Raw genomic sequence first — 19,993 nt, forward strand, 5'->3', positions numbered from 1 at the left:
ACAGAGACAGACAGTTGCAAAATAAGTGCACAAAAACCACAGTGTTCATACTAAGGACATGGAAATATCCTATCCTCATCAAAATTCCCGCATCAGAGACCAGAATAAACCCTCTGGTGCTGGGCTTCATCTGTTAGTATCAACTCTAGACAGGTAGATGAGGAAAAGTAAATATGGACTGTGAAGATGTGTGTTTCCACATGCATAGTAACTCTGGTTAAGAGATCCTAGAAGTAGAGGCACCCCAGCAGCCATGAGCACACCTGCCATTTCATCTTGGTTTCTAAATACCAGTCCCCCATACAAAGAACCAGAGGTCCTTGGAGTGTGGTTCACGCCGTACTGGCTCAGAAAATATGAAAGATCAGCCTGGAGGGATGTCTGGTTGGTCTGAAGGTAATCAGGCCCCACAGAGGACGGGAGGGAGCCGGGGTGCCCAGGATGGCGTGCAGGTGCTCTTGATGGCCAGAGAGCACCCTCCCTGCAGCAGGCTGGCCTCAGGCACTGCAACAGAAAAGGTGCTTTAATACAAATGTCTTAACTAGAATCGGGACAAAGCTGACGCGTCTCCATCGAGCCCAGATTTTCTATATTTTAGTAAACCAATTTAATTCTCTGATCAAATTCAAAACACAGGCAGATAAAACAATATCTCCACCATTTTTATTCACATTTTTGTTAGGATGGTACTTCTTACATTTTTATTTTTCTCCATAAAGATATGATTAATAGTTCTTTCAACCATGTCAATCTTACTGATTATGGTTTTCGCCTTTAGGGAGTTCTGAGGCAATTGTATCAATAAAGTCCAATTTGAGGGTATTAAATTATACATACCTCATTTATTTCTGAGGCCCGATTTGTCTCCCATCAATCTTTAATCAATGTTCAGTGACACTCACTTCAGTTCCACTTAGGTGGCTCTGAAGTGCAGGACTGACCAATGGCCTCATCCGGCCCCAGCTGGCCCACCCCACCCCCAAGCTCTGCTCCCTGTGCCTGAGCTCTGGACCCCACCTCATCCTGCCCAGACTTCCTCTGCTCCACTGGCCACAGTGTGTCCAAGGCTAGGTCCCTGCTGGACCTCCTGTGGTGAAGGGAGGCCTTGGGTCACGGGGTCTCCCATGCGATGAGGGGTCCTTGGGTCCCTGGGGTCTCCTGTGGGGTGAGGGGGGCCTTGGGTCACTGGGGTCTCCTGGGGGATGGGGGGTCCTTGGGTCATTGGGGTCTCCTGTGGGATGAGGGGTCCTTGGTCACTGGGGTCACCTGGGGCACAGCCCAGCCCCAGCCCCTTCCTCTTTCCCCCCCAGGCCCCAGGTGAGTGGCCTCCCTGCAGGGTGTGCTGTGCCACCGCAGACCCCGGGCAGCGGGCCCCCTGGCCCTGCACCCACACCTCCAGCAGAGCCAAAATGAACCTTCTCTCTTTGTAAGCTGATCGCCCCCAGCATTTGCTACAGTATCGGAAACTGACCAAGGAGGCCAGCCCTGCCCAGGCTGCGTCCACCCCCTGCTGTGTCTCCTTTCTCCTCTCACCTCCACTGCATCCCCTGTGAGCACAGAGCAGGGCCACCTGCCCAGCCTCCCGACAGACCCTCCGCTCGGGTGTTGCTTCCATTGCTGCAAGTCAGCGGGCAGACCCTGCTTCCTACCCGCGTGCGGGATGCAGGCAGAATGTGCAGGGTGGGCCAGCCAGTGTTCCAATCCCTGCAGACGAGAGCCGCGCTTTACTTCATAGCTCGTGTAGCTGCGTGACACGCTGCGCACACTTTACATGATACTACCTAATGCGGGTTCTTACGCGTATCCAAGGTAGCAGTCTCGTCAACAGAACAGAGCTGACAGGCATCACACACGACACTTACACAGTTAGGGAACGACTTCACATACGTGCTCGCTGTGCGTGAAGGCAGGCAAGGTCTGCCGGGTGGGCAGCTCACAGCGCTGCAGGCTGGACTGCCTCCCCTGCAAGACCCGGCTCCCGGGCCAGGGGCTCCCAGGTGGAGTGCAGGGCGGGCCTGCCCCCCACCCAGGCAGGTGCTCAGCAAAGCTCTGTCCCTCTGCTGACCTGCTGACCTGAAGGCGGCTCTCAGTTCTGTTTTGATTGGATAAGGAGGGACCTGCTTTATCACAATTAAAGGAGCATCGTTTTAAAACAGTCTTCCGGACAGTAGACCATTTGGTGGCACTGGCCAGCTAGTTAAGCATTTGAGGGGAAAACTCTCCTTAATACAGATTAAATCCCCAAAGGTTAATGGCTAGTTATAAAAAGAATCAGAGTAAAATACGGAATATTTTTATAGTTTTTGTAGGGAAGGTCTTTTATTTTCAAAGGCACTTCACCCAGGCCATTAAAGGAAGGCCGTCTCATGGTAGAAGCCAGCACCAGGACACAGGAACTCGAGAGGTACAGGTCTCTTGGCCGTCTTCTCTGTTGCTGCTGTGGTGCTGGACTGAGCCCAGGGTCCCTGTGTGCTAGGCAAGCGCTCTGCCCCTGAGCCATGCCCCAGCCCTTTCCTTTGGTTATTTTGAGGCAGGGTCTCACTAAGTTGCTAAGGCTGGCCTTGAACCTGCCATCCTCCTGCCTCAGCCTCCTGAGCCATGGGATCACGGGGCGGCCACCAGCCGGGCTCTCTTTGCATTCCATGTGCCAAAAAATTTAACTCTATGAATAATTTCCTCAAAGCCACACAAACGCCCCAACTAAGGGCACAAAGCAGTCAGACTGGCAAATAGGAAAGTCTCAGAAGCAGAAAGCAACCGCAGGGAACCAAGAGAAGGGACCAGCCTCGAGGCGCAAGGCCAAGGTGGGCAGCAGAGGCTGGTGTCCATCAGAAGAGGGGAGAGGGGAGGAGAGGGCTGGGGGACCTGTGGGCAGCTGGCCAACGATCCAGCGGCTGCTCTGGGCAGCTGGTCCTCACCCCTCAAAACCCAGGCACACGTCCCGTAAACTGGCACCTCCCACGTGTCTGACCTGGGAAGCTGCTGGGAGAGACCCCGGCTGCCTTTCCTGGAAACACGTGCTCAGAAACCCACTGCAGGATCTGCCTGGAAGCACCGCATTTGGTGGGGAGCACAGGGCCCTTGCATGACCTCTGTGGCCTGTCCCAGGCCGGGAGGTGGAGAAACAGATCTGGCCGCCTCCGTGTCCTCTGTGTGCAGTAGAGTGTGGCCTCTGCTCAGGCTGCCAGAACCTGGGGCTTCAGCTACCCGCTCTTCCCAGTCTCTGTCTGGAGCCCTGAAGGCCAAGGCCGGGTGGGCGGGCCGACTCCCCCCACCCCCACCACCGCCGTCTCCCCATGCCACATGGAATCCTGTGTCCTCAGTGTCCTGATCCCTCCTCCTACAACGACCTGGTCCCGATGACCTCACTTGCCATAAGTCCTCTTGCTCCTCTTGCTGCTGCCCTTCAGTCCGGTGGGAATTGGTTCCAGGACCCTCAGGGCACCAGCCGTGGTATGAAAGGTGCAGGGTCTGCAGACGACCTGCCCCTTCCCCTGCGCCCCAGTCCTCTGTGGAGGAGAGTCATGGCTTGATGTGAGGTGTCCCGTAACGCTCCTGTGTGAGACAGTGCAGGAAGGTTGAGAGGAGAAACGACTGGGCTGCGAGAGCCATAACCAGTGAACTCACCACCTGTGGGATGACTTGAGGGGTAAGCGAAGGCAGGTGGGTGCGGCTGGAGGAGGGGGCCTTGGGCCGCGGCTTGGGGTATGCACTTGTATTTGGCAGGAGGAGTCTCTCTCTGCTTCCTGGTCACTGTGAGCTGCTTCCCTCTGCCTCACTCCCAGCCTCGATGTTGGGCCTCCCCTCCAGCCCCGAGGAATGAGGGCTGAGACTGCGTCTTGGACTGAGACCTCTGAAACCTCAATGAACTTCCCTGGTCAGATCCGTTAGTCCCAGGGTGAAATAGCCGACTAAAGCAGCGCGTTAGCTGGCCTGCTACCAGACGGCGCTCTGCAAACAGTGCTGAAGTGCGTAGTTAGGGAATAAAGACAAGACATGGATTCCACAGCTCAACACGGACACGCTCCTCCGTCCTGGCTTGGCTGGTTCTGCAGCTGTGGACGGCCAGCTGCACAGTCACCCTCTGCTGGGTTGGGGGCTTCGGTGTGGGGGTCAGGGGACAAAGGCCTCAGGCACAGAGTCGTGGAAAGACGTTTCCTCCCTGTCTCGTGTGAACATCCAACAGGAGAAGGGAACGTGGCCAGGTCCACCCGCGCCCTCCACAGGAGGGGCTGAGGCATCTGCCGAGCAGTCACACCGTGGAGCACACGAGAACAGCGCGAGGTGCTGGCGGCCTGGCCAACCTTCCTGCCAGCCTCCCGGCCTTCCTGCCTCCTGGGAGCAGGCCAATGAGCGGTCAGCTTACCCCTGACATCGCGGCCGTAACTGAGGAAACCAGTTCGCGTCGCCTGCAGTCCTTGCAGATTGATTCTTGTGCATCCACGAGTGGAGCTGGTAGAACGGTCACAGACTTCACGGGGGACGCCCCCCGCCCCTGCCCAGCTTTAGGTTACAGTAATTGCTGTCTGAGCCTCAAAGGCCAGAAATCGTTTTTCATCTCATGCATGAGGAGTTTCCATCTGATTGATGGCGGCTTCGCAGCCTCTCCTTACCCGCAGAGCTGCACTAATTTGCAAGCTAAAACAATATTAGCAAATTGCTAATGGCCCATGAAGCAGCAGCGTGGCCCTAGCTGTTGTGCTCAGAACCCTCCAGGCTCCTGCAGCCTCAAAGAGGAGGCCTCCAGCCGCCACTGAGGCACCAGTGGCGGCACCGTTGCAGCCAGGTCCCTGCAGGTTCCGGGCTGGCTCGGGGCACTGGCCTCCGCAGCCTCTGCGTCTCAGGAAGAGTGGCTCTGGTGGCCGTGGGGACCAGGTGCTCAGGAGCAGGAAGCTGGCACTGATTCTCCACCTGAGGAGCACCGGCTACTTCCCTCAGGCCGAGGAGCCACGTGTGCCCACGGACATGTCTTCAAGGAGGGGAGCACTGTGCTAGAGAGCACTGCAAGGCCCATGGCTGGTGTGGGTTGGCTCCCCTGCTGCGCAGCTGTGGTGGAATCTGGATGCCCCCTGGGGGGCTTAGCCCAGAGGAGCCCGCGTCTTGAGCCTCCGAGGGGAGAAACAATGCCACTTTGGAACCCGGATGCTGGGTAAGCTGACAGCAGGTTTCCTGGCAAAGGATCTTGGTGTCGGGGACCAGGGGCAGAGGGTTTGGGCCCCAAGGAGGCAGGTTACTCAGGGACAGAAGGGTCCAGGGAGCCATGAAGAGTGACCCAGGGTCCAGGCACCTGTGTGTCCACCGAAGTGCTCAAGAGCCTGCGGAGGGGAGATGGCTGCCTTCCCCGCCGTGTCCTGGGCCTGGAGCTTCGAGCCCGGCTGACGCCGCTCCAGGACAGGAGTCTGTGCTGGCACCGAGACAGCGGGTGGCAGAGAGACGAGAGCCGTCCTGTCGCTGGGCAGGCAGACGGCCGCCGCCCAACAGGGTGGTCCACGCGTCACTTACCCCCATCTGCCCACCTGCCTCTCCAGATGCAGCTCACCCAGGATCCAGCCCACTCCCAGCAGCTGCGAACCGCCGCCCCAGAGATGTCCCCAGGAATACGTCGCACTCTGAGAACAAAGCCCAGGGACGGTCAGCCAGTTCTCTGGGGGTTTCAGAGTAGGTTCAGTCCCCAGAGGCTCCAACGCAGGGCCAGCCACGGTCCTGCGTGCCCCTGTGCGGCCGCGTGTGCGGAGGGCAAAGGCTGCGGGGAGGAGAGACGTGCACCTTTTTCGTTGGGTGGTTGTTCGCTGTGTCCTGTTCCTGCTGAGGAATCCGACATCCCAGGTGCCAGGAGCCCACGTCTGGAGAGGACCCTCCTGTGGAGGGAGCCACCCTGGGTGCTGAGGAGGGGTTCCCAGAGCTCCCTGGACTGGAGGCCCTGCCACACAGGTGACTTCCTGCACACTCGCCCTCACACTGCCCTGTGACAGCCACGGACCCGATTCTGGAACTTCACACTTTTCTTCTGAAGTACTTGTGAGGCCGTCCACTGCCAGCCCTCAGGTGGAACGCAGCAGCCGGGACACTGGCCCTGCCTCCAGGGGCCTCCTTGCCGCAGGGAGGCCCAGCCCCCCGGAACCCCAGCCTCAGGTGGTCAAGGGCCCACTCCTCCCCTCCCCAGGCCCCCACACTCTGCACGGTCCTGTCTCCCTCAGCCACTGCCACACCAGTTTTGTCATGGGTCCTCGGACCACCCCAGCTGTCTCAGCCTCTTTGAGCTGCTGTAACAAAAATGCCAACAACTGGGGCTAAAAAAACAGAAACTCGGTTCTCACAGTGCCAGAGTCTGGCGTCCGGGTCCAGGCGCAGCAGACTTGGAGACTGGGGAGGCAGCCTCCTGCTCACAGAGGGCGCCTCCTGGTCATGTCCTCACAAGGTGGAGGCCAGGGGCCCTCCGGGCTCTATTTCATGAGGCCACTAACCCTGCTCACGAGGGCTCCACCACACAAACTCAGCTCCTCCCAAAGCCCCTCCTGTCACCACCACCTGTCAGGAATTCAGCTGCCTCAGCCATAAAGATCACAGGTCCTGCAATCAGCCCTGAAACTGGGCAGCCCAGGGACCAGAGTCATGCCCGTCCGGCCTCAGGCATGTCCCTTGCTAGCCCCACACCTGGTCACATGCTCGCACCTCCCCATCGTGGCCTTCCATGACAAAACCCAACGTGCCTGCTGGAGGCACACCTTACAACCAAGTGGCCATTTACTGAGGACAGCCTGGGGCAGAACTTGGCCACACTGGCCACCTTCTGACCTAACCCTCCACGAATAAGCTGAGACTGTCACGTGACTTCCGTGGCTGCAGCTGTGGAGAGGCAGATGCGGCCAGGCCCCGAGAAGAAGCTTCTGACTGTTTAGAAGGAAGTCCCAGGATGCTGGTTGTCAGCTCCACCCAGTCTGCAGAATGCTGTGCCTGTCACCGGGGTCTGCCAACGTGGCACCTGACAGGGGCACCAGATCCGTCCTCCGGGGCAGGGCCCGAGTCCTGCCCGGCCAGCCCGGGAGCAGCCCCCAGGATTCCTCCCAAAGGGACCCATAGAAGGGAGGGGCGGGAGTTACAGAGGAGGACGGGGACCTCCATGCTGTTGGAACAGAGCCTCCGCCACCATCCGAGCCTCCACAAGCACACGGGCAAGGCCGCAGAACCACAGGCGGGTCCTGGTGGCATCCCAGAGCGCCAGCTTCGCCCCCCAGGGCACAGAGCGAGGCGGTGCGGCAAGCTCAAGGTGCCAGGGTCCTGGACTGTAGTCACCAAGGGCCGTCCACTCCCACAGCCCTGGTGGCCAGAAGCCTAAGCCCAGCCGTGGGCAGGCCCAGGCCCTCTGGGCAGGAGGCGTCCCACCTCTCCCAGCTGCTGGTGGCTCCCAATAGCCTGAGGTGTGGACGCATCATTCGGAGCCCCGTGTGTCCTGACGTGGCCTCTCTTGGGTCTGTATGTCCAGCTTCCTTATTTTAAGGACATGGGTCATCGGACCAGGTCCAGCCACGTCCAGTCTGGCCTCATGTCAACTCGATGCCGTCTGCAAAGGCCTGATCTCCTAGTAAGCCCACCTCCCCAGGTGCTGGCCCAAGGACTCAGCCTGAGGGGGGACCAGGGAGCCGGAGAAGATGTTGACAGGAATCAGTAAATCCCAGGGGAGGACAAGACGATGAGCGTGACACATCATCCTGCTTCATTAAAAGCCTGATCGCTGCGTTATAATAAATTTCCTAAAAGAATGGTCAGCAAGAATTGGTTTCAAGATCGATAACCTCAAAAGTATGTGCAATTCAAATAAAAGCTTGGTTCTACTGATCTGAGACCTCATTAGGTCAGACAGTGGCTGAGCTGTTACATTTCGAGTATGAAGATAATACATATTTATGATGCCAAATGAATGCAGAAGCACAAGTTGGCTAAAACCACAAGAGGTGGTCTCACTGTGGTCAGCGCGCCACTGCGTACTGCTGCGTCCCCAGCTGCGAACCTGTGCTGGGCGTTCCCCGGCGGGGCTGCATTTGTCCATGCCTTTGTCCACACCATTGAAGTCCACCTGCTGGTTTGACCGGCTGGAGCATGCCAGGCTTGGGAAGCGGTGAGGGAGGACAGTGCCTGTGGACAGCCGCCGTGGAGAGCGGGCGGGGAGGCAGAGCCGCTGCCTGAGTCCTGAGGGACCAGGACGTGGCTGTGGCAGTGGGGGCAGCACAGGGGTGGCAGGTGCTCCCAGGGCCCATGGGGCCAGCCTGGAGAAAGTCGGGTCCTGTGGTCCCGGAGGCCAAAGCCTCGCCAAGCCCCCAGGAAGGCTGCTTGGTGCTGGCTGGCAGGAGCCGCAGAGGACAGACTCTGCCTGTGGAATCAAGCTGCAGGACCAACATCCCTCGCCAGCAAAACGGTTACAGAAATGAATGTGAAACCACAGAAAGGGGCAAAAACGAGCAGAATTGGGGAAAGTTGCCCTAGAAATAAAAATGAGGAGGGTTGGAGCCACACACACGGATGTACTGCAGGAGAGGGACCAGGGAGCCGTCAAGCAGGGGCGAGCCTCACGCATGATCTCGGGCACTCGCAGTGGGAATCTGAGCGCAAGGCCAGTGAGGGCCCTTACTGCCCAGGCAGCGGAGGACAGAGAGCCCGGAGGACAAAGAGCCGGGGACACACAGCCCAGGGCAGGCGCCACCTGGCGGCTGGTGCAGGAACTGCTGCCTAGGAGGACAACTCGCCTGGCCCCGGAGGGCTTCTGGGGACGCCAACGCCTTGAGCAACGTGTAGCGGATCAACAGAGCCTCGGGGGTCCTGTTGTCTACTGCGGAAAGAAGACAGCAGCACGTTAAATCCACCATCCAAAGGATGGATAAATCAAGTGCAGGGTCAAGGTGCGCTAATGCTGGAAGGCGCAAAACAGGAACCTCAGAACCCACACGAACAGGACAGACGAAACATCCCGCAGCATGCCACACAGCGTCCCTCTCCTTGGAGTCCCAGCAGAGGACAGAGGACCCCCAGACACTGCCAAAACCAATCCCAGAAGATGGCACGGCAGTCTCACTCTCAGATCCCAAGGGTCTGAAATCCATCAACACATCCTAAAAGATTCACGGTTCAAAGGAGAAGCTAAGCCGCATTTGCTGGTGAATGGACAGAGTTGGAGGATATCATGCTAAGCGAAATAAGCCAGACCCCAAGAACCAAAGGCCGAATGTTTGATAAGCAGAGGCTAATTCACAATAGGGGGACAGGGAAGAATAGAGGCACTTTGTATCAGGTAGGGGGAGTGAAGGAGGGGAAGGAGATGGGTAGGAAGGGCAGTGGAGTGAACAGACATTGTTACCCCGGGTACGTGTGTGAGTGCAGGACCGACGTGATCCTGCAACACCATGATCAGAAAAATGAGCAATCACACTCGAAATGTATGATCTATCGAAATGCATGAATGCATTCTACTGTGCAACTAATTAAAACAAACAGGATTTTTAAATGTTTTTAAAAGACACTTTGAAGTGACCGTGGTGAAAACACACCATGTTTAGGTGTGACCTTCAGGAATGGTGCTTTGAGGAGAGTAGAGAAAGCTCAGCAGAGAAGGCGGAGGTGGTGGCAAAACTGAGGACAGCAAACTGCAGGCATTCGCAGAGGAGAACACAGGAACTCTGCAGAGACCTGGCTCAGCGTGGTCTGCGTTGAGTGACTTCACCGGGCGCCAGAGTGACTGGCCCTGCCTGGGGTCCAGCTTCCTGTTCTGAACACGCTCTTCCCTGGACAGAGATACGTGGGGCCTCGCGTCCTCTCTGGGCCAGGAAGCTGCAGCAGCAAGGCTGGGCTCCCAGCAGCCCTCGATGGCTCAGGCCTGAGTTACCGGGGTGAGAAGGCAAGGAGGGCCTGTGCGTACAGGTGGTGGTACGAAAAGACTGGCCAGGTCAAGTCTTCTGAGACTAACGAAGGGATAAAAGAGGATAAAAACCATGGTTAAAGAAGGCGGGGCACCAGCAGTTGATGTAGCAGAAGTGAAGAAAGAGGAAGATAAAACTTTGAACTTTATAGGATATATTTGAAAACAAATAAACAGCTTCAAAAAATAAAACTGACTTCAGAAAAAGCAGAGATTCTAATAGTCCTGTAAATGTTAAATTTGGTACATACTTAAAAACTCCAGCCCCAGAGGTTTTAGAGGTCAAGTGCCAACCTTCCAGGGAAGGGCCAACTGGAAGAGCACCCATCTCCAAATCCTTCCATGGTTGAAGGAGACTTTGTTCATGGAAGAAAGCATGCATGCTAACACACTCAGGAGAACAATAGCAGAGCATCCCAGTGGTCTGTGTGACGTTACCGTTGCATCTGTTCTATCCAAGGAATTCAGAGCAGGTTCACCTAGGAACACCCAGGTAACCTTCACCCCCTCAATTCACTCACTGAGGGAGCAACCTTACCATGAACACTTGCAAAAATTATTCCATAAAATCCCATATTTATTCCTCATTTAAAAATAAACTTAGTAAAACAAGTATTAAATCCATCTTGCTAAACCTATTGAATTTCACCTTCCAGAACCGTGTAACAAACAGATTTCTTAAGGACGAAATGAGATGGAATCCACACTGCACATCAGAGCAGAATCAGATTCCAGGTGAAGAAATGTGACGAGCAAACCTCACAATCCTGAGAAAGCCTACCACGCAGACCAGACCACGGCGGAGAGGGCGCAACCCAGCAAGGGAACCTCAAGAGAGGAAACGCTGGCTAAGAGGGCGGGCTAGCCGGATGGGATTGCAGGACACCCTGGAACTGTGAGTCGTGAGCCGTGGGCACTGGCAGCTCAAAACCCACAGGAGCAAGGACTGACGATGTCCCAAAACCCCCAAGAACAAGGCGGGTGTCAGGTGAGGGCCGCGGGGGTTGGTTCTCCTGGGGGAGCCATCCGCAGCTGCTCTGGTTGCCTGGGGTGGCATGTGCGCTGGACCTGGAGGAACTTCTCCACTCCGTGCCTCAGCATCCCGGAGTGCACATGAGCGTGGGTCTGGAGTGACCCCAGAGCACACGGCATCCTCGGAGCCCAGCTGCCTGGGGACGGTGGTCTTCAGTGTGGCTCCCTCCTGGTCACCTGAAGCTTCCAGTAGGAGGCGAGGAATCACCTGGACATTCTGGCAAGGGCGGCAGGAGCCTCCCGGGCTCCCCGCACCGCGCTGCATTGGGCCCCAGGGACAGGCTTGCCACTCTGCACAGCTGGGCTCCCTGTGCCCCTGGACAGAGGAGCCCCTCCAAGTGACACAGCAGTGGGAGGCCGGGGTGGGGTAGCGGGCAGGAGAAGGAGGACAGGCGTAGCCAGAGCCCCTCACCCCAGCGCAAGGGCCGGGCAGTCAGAGGTCAAGGTCAGTGCAGCAGGGGAACTGGAAGGCCTGTGCCGAGGCCGAGCTGGGCCTGGCGCCCAGGAGACGTGTGGAAGGAGGGAAGGAGGCGTCCACTGCTGCTTCCCAGGTGCAGGGGACTCGGAGATCTCTGTCCTACACTCCCGTTTAGAATGGGAGGAGAGATGCCTAGGAAGGGGTTTAGGGACGCTGAGCTCTGCACTGAGAGCCACGACGCTCGGACGGGGGCTGAGCGAGTGGAGGTGTGCGCTGGTGCACCTGCGGGCGAGGCCGAATGTCTGCAGGAGAGCCAGTCTCTTCAGGTTCATCTATTCCAACAGGCTTCTTAAAAACACAGAATCAACAAGCTGGTGCCGAAATAGTCACGTAACGCGAGGAATCTCGAACAGCGGAGCAGTTTGAAGAAGAACATCCGTCTTTTCCAAAGGATGTTTAACTCCAGTTTGTGTTAAGATGATGCAAGATGCCACCCTCCTCACTGGCTGGAGACACGTCCCTCCACGTGGTGCATGTTGGAAAGTAACGTGCGACTGCGTGGAGACAGACTCCGGGTCTCACACCGGAAGACGGCAGCAGCACTGACCTTGCGGAGCTCTCCCTGCCAGGAGCCCCGCAGGCCAAGCAGGTGCCCACGTCCCAGGACACGCCTCACCAGGCAGCCACCTTCCCTCGCGGCTGGGGCAGGCTCTGGCCTTCTGCCATCACTCCGAGGCTCACCGGTGACTCCCTGCCGACCTGCCACAGACCAGACCTGGACTCTCCCCTCTGGACCTGCCAACAGGTCAGATGCTATCACCCCACACCCTGGCCAGGCCTCCCCCTACGTCCACGAGACCCAGATGAGAATGAGCTGCCCGACCTCAGCTGGACACAGGAACAAACGTTCCCCTTCCACTAAGGGCTCGGCCACCTGAGAGCCACATCAGTGCAGAAAACAGCCCCTTGCCAGCGTGTCCTCTGTCACTGTCGGGCTGTTGCTGGCAGTGGGCGAGGCAGATTGTCACAGGAAGACGCCCGTGACGGACATACTGAGGTGGACATACTTGAGGCACCAGGTCCTTTCCTCTGCCCCGTGGAACCACACTGGGTGCAAACAAAGAGGAACCTGCCATCCAGGGGGCCCCGGCCAGCCATTCTCAGAGCAGGGCGCTTCCAGAGGAGCAGGGCCACCCCCAGGCGTCTGTGAGGGCTCCTGGCCCAGCCTCCACCTGTGCACTTGGCCGAGGTGAGGACCAGGCACAGAAGCCACTCCTGCTGCGGAGTGCAAGGCCAGCTCAGTTCTGCTGGGAAGGCAGAACCCGGTGGTCAGCTTTCAGAGCTCCGCTCTCGACACGGCTCCCCGACTCCCCCTGCCCCCTTCACGCAGTGCTGCACACAGTGTCCCTCAGCTCAGGTGGGGATGTGGCCCGCCTTAGTCAGCTGGGCGCCCGGGGTCTCACAGGGGAAGCAGCTCCCCCAGCAGAGGGGCGGAAGGGCCCGTGCTGCGGAAGGACTGGGGAGCCAGGATTCCAGGCCTTAGGTTGCTCCCGTCCAGCCTCCGCACTCCAAGATGGGTGGCGTGGTGAGGTCAGAGGAAGGAGCCTTGGTGTGGACGCGTGGTCTCCCCAGGGCTCCTGGTCCACACAGGGATGTTCAGAGGTGGAGTCTGGGGCTGTGAGAGCCGTAACGGATCCGTGGACTCATCTGCCTGGTAGACGGATGAACTGAAGGGATTACTAGGGGGACCTGCAGGCGGGTGGGCTGTGCCTGCAGGAGGGGTCCCTGGGCACTGCCCTTGGGGACTAACGTTGTTGCGCTGCTCGTGCTGTGTCCTGGCTGCGGCCAGCTGGCCTTCCTCAGTGTGCACAGCGGCCATGAACTGAAACCGAGGCCCTGAGCTCAAAACGAGCATTCCCTCCTCTAGTGCTCTCGGGGGTCCTTGGCCACAGTGGTGGAAAGCGTTCACACCGAAGGCTGGCGGCCACTCCCGGCACCTCTGTGGCCACTCCCGCAGCCTCTCCCTTCCTCAGACAGCAGGGCTCTGGAGTGTGCCTTGGGCCGAAGCTCTGATACCACGAGCCAAAATAAAGGTGTCCTCTTACGCTGATGACCTCAGGTGCCTGGCCACGTGAGGGGCCGCGGCCTTTCCTGCCCCCCGAGGGCTCTGGGGGCACCGCCAGGCCCTGCCACACCCTTGCCCTTGCTGCTGGCTCCTTCAGACCTCGCCTGACCCTGCCCTGGCACAGGTCCTGGGTTCCCACCAGGGCTGTGGGGGCCCCGCCTCACGTCCCCTCAGAACACAGTGCCAGGAGGGGAGGTGGCAGCTGGCCCTGGGGTGCAGCGAGGCCTCTGCAGCTTGTGCTAGGACAGGACACGCACCCTGGTTTTCTGCCAGGGCCTCCCAGGTGACGGCCAGATCCACACACAGAGCCCGCCGGGTAGTTGATGCCACTGTGCCTTTCCTGGACGCCCTCTCAGCTGACTGCTGGGTGACATGGTGACCTGTGTCTGCAGTTCTCTTGTGCACACCACCTCCCTGGGCGTGACAGACCCTGGTGTCTGGGTGTCCACACCCAGGGAGTCAAGGGGCGATATTTGGGCTCACTATTCGTAACTCTCCATTCATTCTGTTAAATTGGCTTTTAAATTTTTGTTCCAGTTGACATTCCTACGATTTCTTTAAAAACATCTTTTCCCTGCCATCTGCAAACATCAATAAAACCATTTTTTAGAAAATCTTTGCCTAACACAGAAGCAGAAGAAAACAATGTAGAATTTGGTTTTCTAATTGACGATGCCTTACTAACATAGGAATGTGCTATAAATTTTTATTTCATCTTCTTTAGTTACTACTCTCCATGGTTCAGCTATTTTCTTAATTGTCTGGAGAGAAAGTCCGATAGCCGGGAGATCTGCGGGGGACCCCTGAGACGCTGAGAGGACATTCCAGGGTTCTCGGCTAATGGAAACTGCCTGCAACTTCTCCTCTCCGTTCTGAGGACAATGTGATTTCCCAGAAGAAAGCAAATGAGTTCCTTCTCCATCCTTCTTCTCAGAAAAAAATAATAACTTCAGTCTGAGTTTCTACTGCGATTCCCTCTGGGAAAGCTGAGGCGAACGCTGTAGCCCCCGCATCTCCCATCTGCCCTCTCCGCCCTCTGCCTCCCGACGTGGACATGGGAGCCTGCTCAGGCATGTGCGTGTGCATGTGTGAGTAAATGTGTGTGAGCACATGTGTGCACATGTGTGCCTGCATCGTGTGTGCATGTGTGTGTGTGCTTTTATGTGCACGTGCACCTTGTGTGTCTGTGTATGTGCATGCGTGCACACATGCATGTGTGCATTCAACATGTGCCCGTGAGTGTGTGCTCCATTGTGCATGCACATGTGTGCACTTGTGTGTATGCGTGTGTGGAGGTGCGCACATGTATGTGTGCGTGTGTGCGTGTGTGCGTGTGTGTGGAGTGCTGGCACCTGGGGCTCCAGGGCAGGCCAGGGGCCAGAAACTAGCAGGTTTCCATGCTGCAGCCTGTGGCAGAGCCCTTCTCCTGGGGAGACCTCATGCCAGTCTCTGTCCTTCCACCTACAGGGCGAGGCTCTCCGTCAACAGGGCTGCCCCCTAGACCCTCCTGAGGACAGGTGTTGGCCTGCGGCACAGAGCCTTCTCGGCACCTCCAAACCAGAGCTGGACAGATGGCTGGAAAGCACAGAGCAGCCTGGCCAACTGGAAAGACGCATGTTCTGCACACACGTACACACATGTGTGCACACAGCACGCAGCTGTGCTCAGGACTCCTGCCCCACCTCACCTCCAGGGCATGGCCTAAACACAGCGGGCTCCCACGCACGCGCCTGTGCTCTGCCGCCGCTCCGCCCTCCTTCCTTCTTCAGGTGCCCCCTCTGACGGCCGCAGTGCAGAGCCACACCACCCGGGCGCTCTTCTGAGCAGGCTTCATTTCCAGGATGGCATCCCGTCGCTGCCCTCCTGGTGAAGGACAGATGGAGGCCTGGAGGCCCAGAGGCAGGAAGTAGCTCCCTAACATGCAGTGTTGCCTGTGGTCAGACTGGAGGGGCCAGGCTGGAGGGGACATTCCAACGCTGTGGGCACGAGGGCAGAGGGCTAGCACCTGGAGGTAGACGGACCTTACAGGAGGCTCCGGATCGGCCTCTTGCATTGCCACGACCTTGGTGGCATCGTACAAGGGCCATTCTGACAACACGAAACCCTTCCTCAGGGCCCAGGAAGAGGCGGCGCCATGTCTACATCCCCTCCCCTGGGACACAGGGAGACCATGAGTCTCGCTTGCCCCTAAGTTAGGGACCCTGGTGTGCACGTGGGCTGAGGGCTGGGAGCAGGGACTGGAGCCCCCGTGCTAGCCCTGGGCACCTGCTGGGACCAGCCTCACTTTTCCTTCTGAGGTGACAGCCAAAGCCCGTACAGTCTCCGCCCTCCCCCTGGGTGCCAGGAAGCCAAGAAGCTGGAGCCACTGACCAGCCGGGACACTCCAGGGGAGCCTCCCACCCGTGTCAGGGCAACAAGAGTGGGTCAGTGAGGTGGCTGGCCGCTGAGACCACCGAGCACTTCCAGAGGAATCATATCCTGAAGCGGAGAAAGCAGAACTCTCAGAATGTAGCCCAAGAGTCAAAGGCCACAGGGCCTGGGTAGGAGACCGTCCTCAAGTCTGGCTGCTCGTTGTAGATCCCGGCGTTACTGTGATTATTTCAGTAGCGGCTTGTCGATTCCTATGCCTTTAAAAGGCTATCGAGAGCGCTGACCTGAAGAGAATAGTCATCGGGCAAGTCCTCAGCCTCCCAATTCAGACACGCTGCGCCTATCTTTACATTTACTTAGGTCTTATTCAATTTCACCTAGAAAACTCGGATGACTTTCACTAAATGTACTCCTCCGTATCTTTTCTTGGATCGTAAATGGCTCATTTAAATTTCACTTTCTGATTGTTCGTTGTCACTGCACAGAAGGCGGTAAGGCTGGCCCGCTGGCCTCACCACCAGCCAAGGGTCTCCTGTACCTTCCTTGGGGCTTTCTGCACGAGCGTGGCGTCATCTGTCAGTGGAGGCAATGCCACCTCCTCCTTCCCATGTGGCTCGACTAGCTTCTTTTCCTGGCCTCGGTGTTGTTCCCCTGGGACCCCTGGCACATACTTGGGGGGAGGGGGATCTGCAGCACACACTTGGGGGGAGGGAGACCTGCAGCACATACTTGTGGGGAGGGGGATCTGCAGCACGTGCTTGGGGGAGGGGGATCTGCAGCACGTGCTTGGGGGGAGGGGAGACCTGCAGTACTGGGTACTTGGCAGTCGGAGTGGACAGGCTGCCCTGTTCCTGCTAGCGGGAGGAAACTCGGTGCCACGCTACGTATGGGGCCACCTGTGAGGGGCAGGTGGCTGCCAGGCGAAGGTCATTCTAACCTATTCTACTGAGTAAGTGCCATGAGTAAGTGCCAGAGCTGCCAGGTGATTTTCTGCAGCTGTCGATGAGCACGCGCCCCTCTCTCCTTTCTTCTGTCCGTGACACCGTCATGCAGCGTGGTTCTGAGCCAGCTCTGGCTCCCGGATGAGCCTCTGGTGCTGGACTCCGGTGTCCTCCTTGTGTGTGGTCAGTGTTCCTCCATGCCTCCCGCCCACTTCTCCTCCTTCCGGAACTCCCTTCTCCCTGCGTGTTCCGGGCGGCCCAGGGTGGCACTGCCCTGCATGAAGGGCACAGCTTGCTCTTCCTGGCATTTCCTGGAGGCGCAGGGCAGGGCGGGTGCAGCCTCCCGATCCCCTTTCCCTGCAGTCACTGGAAAACCCTGGGGCTCACGGCTTCTGGGAAGGCTTGTTACCGTACCTGTGTCTTCTGCTCCCTTCCAGTGGTTTCTTTTTAACCTGCTTATGGTGAAAGCGTAAATGACCGGTTTTAGATGTTTTTCCTTTTCTATTCTAAGACTTACAGTTCTAAGGTTTCCCCTGAGCCCTGATTCATCTGTGTAGTGGTTAATGTGTTTGTCAGCTTGATTGGATTGAGAGATGCCAATGATGAAGAGGCCTCTGGGTGTGTGCGTGAGGGTGTGTCCAGGAATGATCGGCATGTGGGGTAGGAACTGAAGTGGGGCCCCCAAGGGCAGGAGCACTGCCCAGTAGGACGGAATAACAGCTGGAAGAACAAGGAAGCAGATGCAGATGCAGCTCAGCTCTCCCTGAACGGGCTCTTGATGGCTGCTTCGATCCTCTGAGGACATCGGGCTCTCTCTTCTTCACTCTTCCAAAGTGGACTCTGCCAGTGATTCTCCAGGGAGTTTCCAGAAGCCTTGGTCTTGGATAGGGGAGCACTGTTGATCTCCTGTTCTGGGGCTTCTGCGTCTTGGGCTGAGCAGCTGCTGGTTCTTCCAGCTCTCCAGCTGCGGACGGCCATTGTGGACTCTCCAGCTCCTGGTCGTGAGGGCCAATCTAATAAACCCCCTTTACAATCACACTTCCTGCTGGTTCTGTTCCTCCAGAGAGCCCTGGCTGATGCAGTCTGCACCCTGAAGTTCTAATGTGGGATTTGCTCATTTTCAGTTTTGGTAAACTGATTCCGTTTCCCATGGGGCTCCATACACCCAACTGCCCTCTGTCCTCAGTTCCTTAGGGGACTCTTCCACTGACCTCAGGAGGGGAGAGGAGGGGAGAGCAGGGGAGAGGACGGGAGAGCAGGGGAGAGGAGGGGAGAGGAGGGGAGAGGAGAGGAGTGGAGGGGAGAGGAGGGGAGAGCAGGGGAGAGGAGGGGAGAGCAGGAGAAAGGAGGGGAGAGCAGGGGAAAGGAGGGGAGAGCAGGGGAGAGGAGGGGAGAGCAGGGGAGAGGAGGGGAGAACAGGGGAGGGCAGGGGCGAGGACGGGAGAGTAGAGGACAGCAGGGGAGAGCAGGGGAGAGGATGGGAGAGCAGGGGAGAGGAGGGGAGAGGGGAGAGCAGGGGAGAGGAGGGGAGAGCAGGGGAGAGGAGGGGAGAGGAGGGGGGAGCAGGAGAAAGGAGGGGAGAGGAGGGGAGAGTAGGGGACAGCAGGGGAGAGGAGGGGAGAGGAGGGGAGAGCAGGGGAGAGGAGGGGAGAGCAGGGGAGAGGAGGGGAGAGCAGGGGAGAGGAGGGGAGAACAGGGGAGGGCAGGGGCAAGGACGGGAGAGTAGAGGACAGCAGGGGAGAGGAGGGGAGAGCAGGGGAGAGGATGGGAGAGCAGGGGAGAGGAGGGGAGAGGGGAGAGCAGGGGAGAGGAGGGGAGAGCAGGGGAGAGGAGGGGAGAACAGGGGAGAGGAGGGGAGAGGAGGGGGGAGCAGGAGAAAGGAGGGGAGAGGAGGGGAGAGTAGGGGACAGCAGGGGAGAGGAGGGGAGAGCAGGGGAGAGGAGGGGAGAGCAGGGGAGAGGAGGGGAGAGGGGAGAGCAGGGGAGAGGAGGGGAGAGCAGGGGAGAGGAGGGGAGAACAGGGGAGAGGAGGGGAGAGGAGGGGGGAGCAGGAGAAAGGAGGGGAGAGGAGGGGAGAGTAGGGGACAGCAGGGGATATGAGGGGAGAGCAAGGGAGAAGAGGGGAGAGCAGGGGAGAGGAGGGGGGAGGAGGGGACAGCAGGGGAGATGAGGGGAGAGCAGGGGAGAGGAGGGGAGAGCAGGGGAGAGGACGGGAGAGCAGGGGAGAGGAGGGGAGAGCAGGGGAGAGGACGGGAGAGCAGGGGAGAGGAGGGGGGAGGAGGGGACAGCAGGGGAGATGAGGGGAGAGCAGAGGAGAGGAGGGGAGAGGAGGGGAGAGCAGGGGATTGGGGGAGGCCTGCTCCAATGACTGCAGAGGTCTCTGGTGACAGGAGAGTGGAGAGTAAGTAGGACAGAGGCAGCTGGGTGAGGAGGCCGCCCAAAGGCCTTCACATGCAGCCCCAGGATGGCCGGAGAGGGACGTTTTGGATGAGCGGCTGATTTGAAGAATGAGGGAGGGCAGAGTAAGGGAGGCAGAGGAGGAGTGGCTGGCTGCCTTTCCCCACCAGCATGTGGCGTCCTCCTGCCTGGGTTTGGGGCCCACCCGCTGCAGCATTCAGGGGTGCAGAAGGGTCTGTGGAGGCTAAAGGTATTGGGCCCCCAGGCTCGGGGGCCACAGGCCGCAGCGCTGCCGCGCAGGCCTCTGCGCGGGGCTCCTCTAGTGCAGCTTGCTGGGCCCCGAAGGCCCCAAGTCTGGGCTGGATGTGACCCACAGGATCTCAGGACGGGGCTGCCCTCCCAGCCAGAGCTTCAGCAGAGGACCCTCCCCTTCCTGGGAGACCAGGGGAGCGTGTTTTAAATGAGAGTGTTTATCAAAGACTCCCCACCTCCTGGACAGACCTCTGGGGCAGCTGAGGTAGCCTCTGAGGACCAGGAGGGGACAGGTGGCAGCCTACCAGGAGTTGTGCACACAAAACAGCCAGCTCCACTGATCTGGTCTGTCTGGCAACTTAAAATCCTCCACACCCAGGGGTAGATTTTTCTCTGACTTGGTTTGGAGTACATGGCTCATTGGCAACACAAAAACCCACAACCCGGGAGCTCCTGAGCAGACAAAGCAGGCGGCTCAGTGTGTCAGTAGGACCCCTGTGCTCAGCCCACACAGCCCTGGGACAGCAGCCCATCCTGGGGAGCTGGCTGGGA

Source organism: Sciurus vulgaris, assembly GCF_902686455.1.
Source record: "Sciurus vulgaris genome assembly, chromosome: 5".
NCBI lineage: Eukaryota > Metazoa > Chordata > Mammalia > Rodentia > Sciuridae > Sciurus > Sciurus vulgaris.